This window comes from Castor canadensis, chromosome 6 (assembly GCF_047511655.1).
Source record: "Castor canadensis chromosome 6, mCasCan1.hap1v2, whole genome shotgun sequence".
In the NCBI taxonomy this organism is placed as follows: Eukaryota; Metazoa; Chordata; class Mammalia; order Rodentia; family Castoridae; genus Castor; species Castor canadensis.
In genome coordinates this window covers 177,496,391-177,507,405 of record NC_133391.1, presented here as the reverse complement: position 1 = coordinate 177,507,405, position 11,015 = coordinate 177,496,391, and positions in this window count along the sequence as shown.

The window sequence follows — 11,015 nt, the reverse complement described above, 5'->3', positions numbered from 1 at the left end:
TAACCCTAACCCTAACCCTAACCCTAACCTAACCCTAACCCTAACCCTAACCCTAACCCTAACCCTAACCCTAACCCTAACCCTAACCCTAACCCTAACCCTAACCCTAACCTAACCCTAACCTAACCCTAACCCTAACCCTAACCCTAACCCTAACCCTAACCCTAACCCTAACCCTAACCCTAACCCTAACCCTAACCCTAACCCTAACCCTAACCCTAACCCTAACCCTAACCCTAACCCTAACCCTAACCCTAACCCTAACCTAACCCTAACCCTAACCTAACCCTAACCCTAACCCTAACCCTAACCCTAACCCTAACCCTAACCCTAACCCTAACCCTAACCCTAACCCTAACCCTAACCCTAACCCTAACCCTAACCCTAACCCTAACCCTAACCCTAACCCTAACCCTAACCCTAACCCTAACCCTAACCCTAACCCTAACCCTAACCCTAACCCTAACCCTAACCCTAACCCTAACCCTAACCCTAACCCTAACCCTAACCCTAACCCTAACCCTAACCCTAACCCTAACCCTAACCCTAACCCTAACCCTAACCCTAACCCTAACCCTAACCCTAACCCTAACCCTAACCCTAACCCTAACCCTAACCCTAACCCTAACCCTAACCCTAACCCTAACCCTAACCCTAACCCTAACCCTAACCCTAACCCTAACCCTAACCCTAACCCTAACCCTAACCCTAACCCTAACCCTAACCCTAACCCTAACCCTAACCCTAACCCTAACCCTAACCCTAACCCTAACCCTACCCTAACCCTAACCCTAACCCTAACCCTAACCCTAACCCTAACCCTAACCCTAACCCTAACCCTAACCCTAACCCTAACCCTAACCCTAACCCTAACCCTAACCCTAACCCTAACCCTAACCCTAACCCTAACCCTAACCCTAACCCTAACCCTAACCCTAACCCTAACCCTAACCCTAACCCTAACCCTAACCCTAACCCTAACCCTAACCCTAACCCTAACCCTAACCCTACCCTAACCCTAACCCTAACCTAACCCTAACCCTAACCCTAACCCTAACCCTAACCCTAACCCTAACCCTAACCCTAACCCTAACCCTAACCCTAACCCTAACCCTAACCCTAACCCTAACCCTAACCCTAACCCTAACCCTAACCCTAACCCTAACCCTAACCCTAACCCTAACCCTAACCCTAACCCTAACCCTAACCTAACCCTAACCCTAACCCTAACCCTAACCCTAACCCTAACCCTAACCCTAACCCTAACCCTAACCCTAACCCTAACCCTAACCCTAACCCTAACCCTAACCCTAACCCTAACCCTAACCCTAACCCTAACCCTAACCCTAACCCTAACCCTAACCCTAACCCTAACCCTAACCCTAACCCTAACCCTAACCCTAACCCTAACCCTAACCCTAACCCTAACCCTAACCCTAACCCTAACCCTAACCCTAACCCTAACCCTAACCCTAACCCTAACCCTAACCCTAACCCTAACCCTAACCCTAACCCTAACCCTAACCCTAACCCTAACCCTAACCCTAACCCTAACCCTAACCTAACCCTAACCCTAAACCCTAACCCTAACCCTAACCCTAACCCTAACCCTAACCCTAACCCTAACCCTAACCCTAACCCTAACCCTAACCCTAACCCTAACCCTAACCCTAACCCTAACCCTAACCCTAACCCTAACCCTAACCCTAACCCTAACCCTAACCCTAACCCTAACCCTAACCCTAACCCTAACCCTAACCCTAACCCTAACCCTAACCCTAACCCTAACCCTAACCCTAACCCTAACCCCTAACCCTAACCCTAACCCTAACCCTAACCCTAACCCTAACCCTAACCCTAACCCTAACCCTAACCCTAACCCTAACCCTAACCCTAACCCTAACCCTAACCCTAACCCTAACCCTAACCCTAACCCTAACCCTAACCCTAACCCTAACCCTAACCCTAACCCTAACCCTAACCCTAACCCTAACCCTAACCCTAACCCTAACCCTAACCCTAACCCTAACCCTAACCCTAACCCTAACCCTAACCCTAACCCTAACCCTAACCCTAACCCTAACCCTAACCCTAACCCTAACCCTAACCCTAACCCTAACCCTAACCCTAACCCTAACCCTAACCCTAACCCTACCCTAACCCTAACCCTAACCCTAACCCTAACCCTAACCCTAACCCTAACCCTAACCCTAACCCTAACCCTAACCCTAACCCTAACCCTAACCCTAACCCTAACCCTAACCCTAACCCTAACCCTAACCCTAACCCTAACCCTAACCCTAACCCTAACCCTAACCCTAACCCTAACCCTAACCCTAACCCTAACCCTAACCTAACCCTAACCCTAACCCTAACCCTAACCCTAACCCTAACCCTAACCCTAACCCTAACCCTAACCCTAACCTAACCCTAACCCTAACCCTAACCCTAACCCTAACCCTAACCCTAACCCTAACCCTAACCCTAACCCTAACCCTAACCCTAACCCTAACCCTAACCCTAACCCTAACCCTAACCCTAACCCTAACCCTAACCCTAACCCTAACCCTAACCCTAACCCTAACCCTAACCCTAACCCTAACCCTAACCCTAACCCTAACCCTAACCCTAACCCTAACCCTAACCCTAACCCTAACCCTAACCCTAACCCTAACCCTAACCCTAACCCTAACCCTAACCCTAACCCTAACCCTAACCCTAACCCTAACCCTAACCCTAACCCTAACCCTAACCCTAACCCTAACCCTAACCCTAACCCTAACCCTAACCCTAACCCTAACCCTAACCCTAACCCTAACCCTAACCCTAACCCTAACCCTAACCCTAACCCTAACCCTAACCCTAACCCTAACCCTAACCCTAACCCTAACCCTAACCCTAACCCTAACCCTAACCCTAACCCTAACCCTAACCCTAACCCTAACCCTAAACCCTAACCCTAACCCTAACCCTAACCCTAACCCTAACCCTAACCCTAACCCTAACCCTAACCCTAACCCTAACCCTAACCCTAACCCTAACCCTAACCCTAACCCTAACCCTAACCCTAACCCTAACCCTAACCCTAACCCTAACCCTAACCCTAACCCTAACCCTAACCCTAACCCTAACCCTAACCCTAACCCTAACCCTAACCCTAACCCTAACCCTAACCCTAACCCTAACCCTAACCCTAACCCTAACCCTAACCCTAACCCTAACCCTAACCCTAACCCTAACCCTAACCCTAACCCTAACCCTAACCCTAACCCTAACCCTAACCCTAACCCTAACCCTAACCCTAACCCTAACCCTAACCCTAACCCTAACCCTAACCCTAACCCTAACCCTAACCCTAACCCTAACCCTAACCCTAACCCTAACCCTAACCCTAACCCTAACCCTAACCCTAACCCTAACCCTAACCCTAACCCTAACCCTAACCCTAACCCTAACCCTAACCCTAACCCTAACCCTAACCCTAACCCTAAACCCTAACCCTAACCCTAACCCTAACCCTAACCCTAACCCTAACCCTAACCCTAACCCTAACCCTAACCCTAACCCTAACCCTAACCCCTAACCCTAACCCTAACCCTAACCCTAACCCTAACCCTAACCCTAACCCTAACCCTAACCCTAACCCTAACCCTAACCCTAACCCTAACCCTAACCCTAACCCTAACCCTAACCCTAACCCTAACCCTAAAACCCTAACCCTAACCCTAACCCTAACCCTAACCCTAACCCTAACCCTAACCCTAAAACCCTAACCCTAAACCCTAACCCTAACCCTAACCCTAACCGTAACCCTAACCCTAAACCCTAACCCTAACCCTAACCCTAACCCTAACCCTAAAACCCTAACCCTAACCCTAAACCCTAACCCTAACCCTAACCCTAACCCTAACCCTAACCCTAACCCTAACCCTAACCCTAACCGTAACCGTAACCGTAACCCTAAACCCTAACCCTAACCCTAACCCTAACCCTAACCCTAAAACCCTAACCCTAAACCCTAACCCTAACCCTAAACCCTAACCCTAACCCTAACCCTAAAACCCTAACCCTAAACCCTAACCCTAACCCTAACCCTAACCCTAACCCTAACCCTAACCCTAACCCTAACTCTCCTAACCTAACCCTAACCCTAACCCTAAACCCTAACCCTAACCCTAACCCTCCTAACCCTAACCCTAACCCTAACCCTAAACCCTAACCCTAACCCTAACTCTCCTAACCCTAAACCTAACCCTAACCCTAACCCCTAACCCCTAACCCTAACCCCTAGGCAGCCAAGGCCTCAAGAATGTGCCTGTGCGCTACAGGCTGTCTCTTTTTTTTTTTTTTGTGCAGTACTATGATTGAACTCTGGGCCTTACCAGGCAAATGTGCTCAAGCGTACCACTTGAGCCACACCCCCAGCTCTGGACACGCCCCCCGCGGGGGGGCGGGACCTTCCACTGGGCCCAGGACTGACAAGCATGGCTCCGCCCCCCACCTCCTTAGCCCTCCTGAGCGCCAATTGGTGGGAGTCTCTTTGGCCGAAGCTCTGATTGGCGGCTTGTGGGCAAGTGGAGAGGGGCTGAGCGCGAGCAGAGGACCACAGCGCGTGCTGGCGCCGGCGAGGCTGACAGAACTCGGAACTTCGAGGTGCGTGCGCGACCCTCGTAAGCCCTGAGGGAGAACTTCCATTCTCAGCCTGAGAGACCCCATCCTCTCCTGCGAGGCTCCCAATTCTCTCAACAGACCCCCAAACCTGCCGCCCTGAGGGACCCCAAATACGCTGAGGAACCTGTTCCCTCTCCTCAGGGGCAGACTTCCCGCGTCCTCTCAGCCCGGAAGCAGCCCCTTCAGCGCGGGGAGACCCAAAGGCCTGCACCCTAGGGAAACACCCCAAGTCTTCTCAGCCCGAGGGACCCCAAAGACCCAAACCCCAAGAATCCAAGTCAGTCCTGTCAATAGTCTGAGGGACCCCAAATCTCCACTGAGAACCCCCAGTCCCGCAACCGTGGTCCCGAAGCCCCGTAACTGAGAGCCCCTCGCAGCTGACCGCAGGCGGGCGGGGCGGGGGGGGGGACCCCCGAGTCCGTGGACCCTGGGCCTGAGCGTCGGCCGGCTGGGGACCCTGGGCGGGGACAGCCTGCCGCGGGGTCCCAGCCGCCGCCCGGCCCGTGTCGCCCACAGGAGCCCGCCCTTCCTGCGACGCGAGCACCATGAGCACCGCCGGCAGCGCGGGGTCGGAGAGTCCAGAACGAGGCGACGCGAGGCCGGAGTGGACGCCCAAGGTGGACCAGCGGCCGGAGCCGGGCGGGGCCCGGGGCGAGCGGGGCAGGTGGCCACGCCTGGCCACTACATCGGCGCGGTGGTTGCTGGGATGGGGGAGGAAGGCAGCACAGAGCTCCCTGACACGTTTGGGGCAGAAGATACAGATAAAGTCCGCGTGTTTACATAACGTGACGCTCCGACAGCAGAGAGCGGGGACAAAGCTTGGCTTAGTTCTGTCTTGTTCACAGAGACCACCCAGGGAGCCAGGCCAACTCCTCGTTTCTGATTACAAGGAATCTGTTCATTGATTTCCCCTCCAGGTCAAAGACACTTTCAAAGACATTGCCATTTACTTCTCCAAGGAAGAATGGGCAGAGATGGGAGAGTGGGAGAAAATCCGCTATAGGAATGTGAAAAGGAACTATAATATGCTGATTTCTATAGGTAACAAGAGGTCCTGGGTCAGACCAGCCTTGGAGGGGGTGGTGAACAGGTCCCCAGTCTCTTATTTTGGGCCTCTCTTAGAACTGCCTACAGTTCCCTTCTATAGGGGGATGAGTCTGGAAGAAAACTTTGCTCTTTTGTGTAAGTGCAGGACTGAATGCTGACACTGACCATGGGGAGCTCCCATCTGCACTCTCCCAGGGTTGTGATACTCTCCATTGCTGCTACCCTATGTTGCTCCTCCCAGTGCTTGCTTCCCTTTTAGAAGGAAGGTTTTGCTTCTTTCCAGGTCTCAGAGCCCCTCGACCAGCTTTCATGTCTCACCAAAGGCAAGCCGTCAAGTCTCAGGTAGATGACAATGAAGATTCTGATGAAGAATGGACACCTAGGCAGCAAGGTGAGGGGCCAGGAGGATTTAGAAGTCACCTGAAACCAGACCAAGTTTAGGTTTCAGAAAGTTAACAAGGAAAATGTTTCTTCAAAAACTTAAATGTCAGCAAGCAAGATGCAAGACAATATATACAGAAAGACACTATTCCTATAAAGTTTTAAAATCTGTGAAATACATATTATTTATAAATAAAATGATCAGTGGGGATATATTAAAATCTAATCTGAGAAAGAAATACGAAATCACAAGAGAAGGAGAAAGGGATGGCAAGCGACTTTGCTACAGCTTGTTTATTTTGGGGGGTTTTGAATTTTTAAAAAGATCTGAAGCAGTGATGGGAGAATGCTGAGAAGACTGAATGATGAAGATGTAAAGGTTTTCCAGTATAATTCTCCCCACTTCTATATGCTTTATCACTCTTTTTTAAAGAATCATTTTTGCTAAACATTGTTAATCAGATAGCAAATTACTTTTGTTTTTGAGACAGTCTCACAATGTAGCCCAGTCTCACTATGTAGCCTTGAACTCAGAATCTTCAGCCTCCTGAATGCTGGGATTAACAGGCATGTACCACCATAACAGGCTTCAAAAAAGTTAAAGAAACTTTAATCAAACTGCAAATCTCCTCCAAAGCTTCCAAATACTAATCTTATAACATTTGGTTATTGGAATAAATGTCTTAGAAGAGGAAATGATATGTAAAGATTATTTATATGTAATCATGCCACATGATCCTCTTGCTCCAAAATGAAACTAATTCTTTGTCTTGAATATGGAAGAGTGTTTGAGAGTTATTTAGCTTCCCAGATCTTTCTCACATATTACAAATCAGAGACAGCATAAGGTAAACAAAATAATATCTAATCATTATAAAATAGAAGTGGGACATTCATTTCATCTTCTACTACTTGAACATGAGAATGTAGGAGAAAAAAGTCAATATGCTCAAACTGGAGAAAGCAACTACATTCCCTCCCCTCCCCTCCCCTCCCCTCCCCTTCCCCTCCCTTCCCTTCCCTTCCCTTCTCTCTCCTCCCCTTCCTTTCCCTTCTGATTCCTCCTCTATGAATTTCAGAGGCATTCAGCTCTTCAAAATTGTGTAAAATTGAAAGCCCAGTGTATGATTGTCTGCAAAAGACTTGACAAAGAAAGACAGTCTTCATGGGGAACATATCCCCCATGGTTTCCTACACATCAATACATATTTATCTCATATAAAATCTCCAATGGTGGTGAGAAATCACACAATATAAATTCATTAAACAACTTTAAGTGTACAGTATTGCTAACTATATGCACATTGTACAATAGAACTTTTTCACCATGCATAGTTGAAACTTTGTTCATTGAACAACACCCATTTCCTCTTCCCCCAGAACCTAGAAAGCACAATTCTACTTTCTGTTTCTATGAATTCAATTGCTTTAGATACTTCACAGAAGGGAAATAATGCCATATTTGCCTTAGAGTAACTGGGATGTTTCATTTAGAAAAATGTCTGCAAGAGTCATCTGTGTTGTGGCATGTGACAGGCTTTCTTTCTTGTTTAAGGCTGACTAATGTTCCATGACATGTATGTGTCACATGTTCTTTCTCCATTCATTTTTTGGTGAATATTTAGGTTGTTTCCACCTCTTGGCTATTGCGAATAATGCTGCAGTAACAATGGATGTGCAAGCATCTCTTCAAGATCTCGTTTACTTTCTTCATATATAGCAAGAAGTCACATTGCTGGATCATAAGCTAGTTCTACTCATACTACTTCCCATTTATATATCTTTGTAGAACTGTCTACTTGAGTCTTTTGTCCATTGCATTAGTCAGCTGAGGCTGCCATAACGAAATACCAATGTACTGAGTTAATTAAACAGAAATTTACTTCTAGAGGCTGGAAGTCCAAAATTGGGGTGCCTGCATGGTTGAGTTTTGATGAGGGATCTCTTCTTATTGACTGGGTGACCTCCATCTCACTGTGTGTCCACATGAACTCTTCTTTGTGTGTTCATGGCTGGGGAAGGAGGAACAGGTCAAGATGGGGAGGGTCTCTCTCTTCCTATAAAAGCATGAGGACCCCACCCTCATGACCTCATCTTATTCTAATTACCTCCCAAGGTCTCCATTTCCAAATATCATATTGGGAGTTAGGTCTTCAACATACAGGTTTAGGATTAAGAAATTAAGTCCTTACCACATGTTTTTTACTTGTGTTATTTGGGGTATTGTTGCTTGTTGCTATGGTTGTTACTGAGTTGTAGGAGTTCCTTATATAGTCTAGGTAATAACCTCTTATTAAATATATGCCTTGCAAATATTTTCTCTCATTCTGTGTAGGTTGCCTTTTCATTCTGTTGATTGTTTCATTTTCTGCACAGAAGTTTTTAAGATCAATATAGTCCCATTTGTGTTTTTGCTGTTGTTGTTTATGCTTTGGATGTCATATCCACGAACTCTTTACTCATTCTGATGCCATGATTTCCCCTTGTGTCTTTCTTTCACCAATGTTTTGTAGTTTTCAATATTCAAATCTTTTGTGTCCTTGGTTAAATTTACTCCTAAGTATTTTATTCTTTTTTATGCTAGTGTAAGTGGGATTCTTTTTAAAATTTCTTTCTTGGATTGTTCATTGTTAGTGTATGGAAACACAGCTGATTTTTAAGTGTTGACTTCATATCCTGCTTTGCAAAATTCATTTACTAGTTTTAAAACTAGTGGTTAAGGCTTTCTATGTGTAACACCTGCCACCTGTGAATAGATAATTTACCTCTTGTAATTGTAAATTACCAGATAGTTTATCATTTGAATGACTTTTATTTCTTTTACTTGCTTACTTGTTCAGGCTAGGACTTCAACTGCTATGTTGAATGAAAATAGCAAAAATGGGAATCTATGTATACCAGTTCCTAACCTTAGAAGAAAGGTTTTCAATTTTTCACCATTGAGTATGATGTTAGACATGGGTTTCTCCTATGCAAACATTTTATGGTGGAGGTAATTTCCTCCTGTTCCTACTTTGTTTGGTGTTTTTGTTATCAAAGGCCAAATAAGTTATCTTTTTAAATAAATGCAACAAATATCTTTTAAACATAAGATGAAACAAAGATGAGTTTTGTCTATTTTTTCAGAAAATTTCAATAAAATTGGTAGTGTCCCCAATAGAAGGGTTGACCTTAATACTTCAGAAACCATTTCCATGAGTCATCCTTGGAGTCTTCTCTGTTCCCAATGAGAATGCCCAGAGTTTGGGAACATTTACCAACTAAAACACTGATTTCTCATCATCTTTTAGTCAAACCTCCTTGGATGACCTTCAGAGTAGAACAGAGTAAACACCAGAAGGTGAGTATCTACCAAATCCTATTGATCAGAAAACCTTCCTCAAGGATTCAAACACAGGTAAGAGAGGCACAACTGCCTTCCTTTCCTGATCTTTTTTTTACAATGTCTCTCATCATCATCATTTAAAAGTAATCAACATCAGCTGGAATCGCTACTACTTGTTTTATTTTCACAATATTCCAGACTTTATTTTAAAATCTTACATGAGCAAACCCACTTGAACATTGCAACAACCCTACAAAGTAGGTAGTAAACTATAACCACTTTATAAATAAGGAAACTGAGATGCAGAAATGTCAGAAAAAATGCTTAAAATCATAGTCACTGGTGATAAAATCTAATCCAAAACTCTTTCTCTAAAGATTTTCAAGTTCATTAAAAGTCTACTGTCTTAACAATACATCCTCACATCATTCATCTGACTGATTGTTCCAATCTCAGTACTTCTCTGGTATACCAAAGTGATAGGTACACTAAGCTACTCTCAGGGAAGCTTAAATACACAGGAAATTTATAGTGTGGATGGCCTACGTGAAGAATGTTATAAGGTCCAATCCCTTAAAAGGACTCATTCTGATGAAGTCTTGAAGAATTTCTAATTATTCAGGCAAAATTAGTACAGGAGCCAGTAAATTTAATTACAAACTCAACTGTTCTTTCCAGGGTATAACAATTTGCAACTTTTAGGATCACTCACTGACTTGTCCAGATACATTTCTGCCAACCATTTCTCTATTCTCTTCCCTGTCTCACTGCCCTGTCACCTCATTTTACAGGTGTATTTGTCCCCTCTCTGCTTTTCTACATTTCCCTGTCCCATCAAAAATTAACTACAGAAGATGCCCTCTTTCCCTCTTAAAGCTTTACCTTCATTCACAAACCTTGTTGGCTTTCTGACTAGTCTTCCCAAGTAATCTCCCTCCCTCAGTCTCACTTACACAGATATGAGAGAAAACTGAAGGGAGACAGCCTTACAATGTGGATTCTAGTTCTGGATTCACAGCCTACTTAGGCTCTTGCTTTTCCCACACATATTCAGACATCTTAGGTTTTTCAAGCTTTTTCAAGGTTTTTGAAGTATTAACTTAAGTCATGCATGTAAAAACATGTTGCAAGCTTTAAAAGAACTACAGTCATGCATGTAAAAACATGTTGCAAGCTTTAAAAGAACTACAGAAGTACATATTGTGCTTTCATATGTGACTCTCATTGAAGGAAATGCTGAGGGCGCCATTAAGTAATGAATCTAGTTTGAAGGAATTGTCAGGAACTGAAAATTTACTGAAATTTACAAGTGACTCAGAGCAGGCCCAGAAACCAGTGTCCTCTCCTGGAGAAGCAAGTACCTCTGTACAGCATCCTAGACAAAAACTAGGTAAGAGAAAATAATCTGGGGACTTTAATTCCCTGAGTCCTCTAACAAGGTTGATGTGGGTGCTCTAGCTATGGGGGGTGAACTTCAGATAAGCCAGACTTAAGCTGGACTAAGCTATGGGACTGGTAGTTGGGTGACCACACATTCTTAGTGCTATATGTCTAGGCCTTTGCTCAATGCCTAACATATAATGTGCCCTCA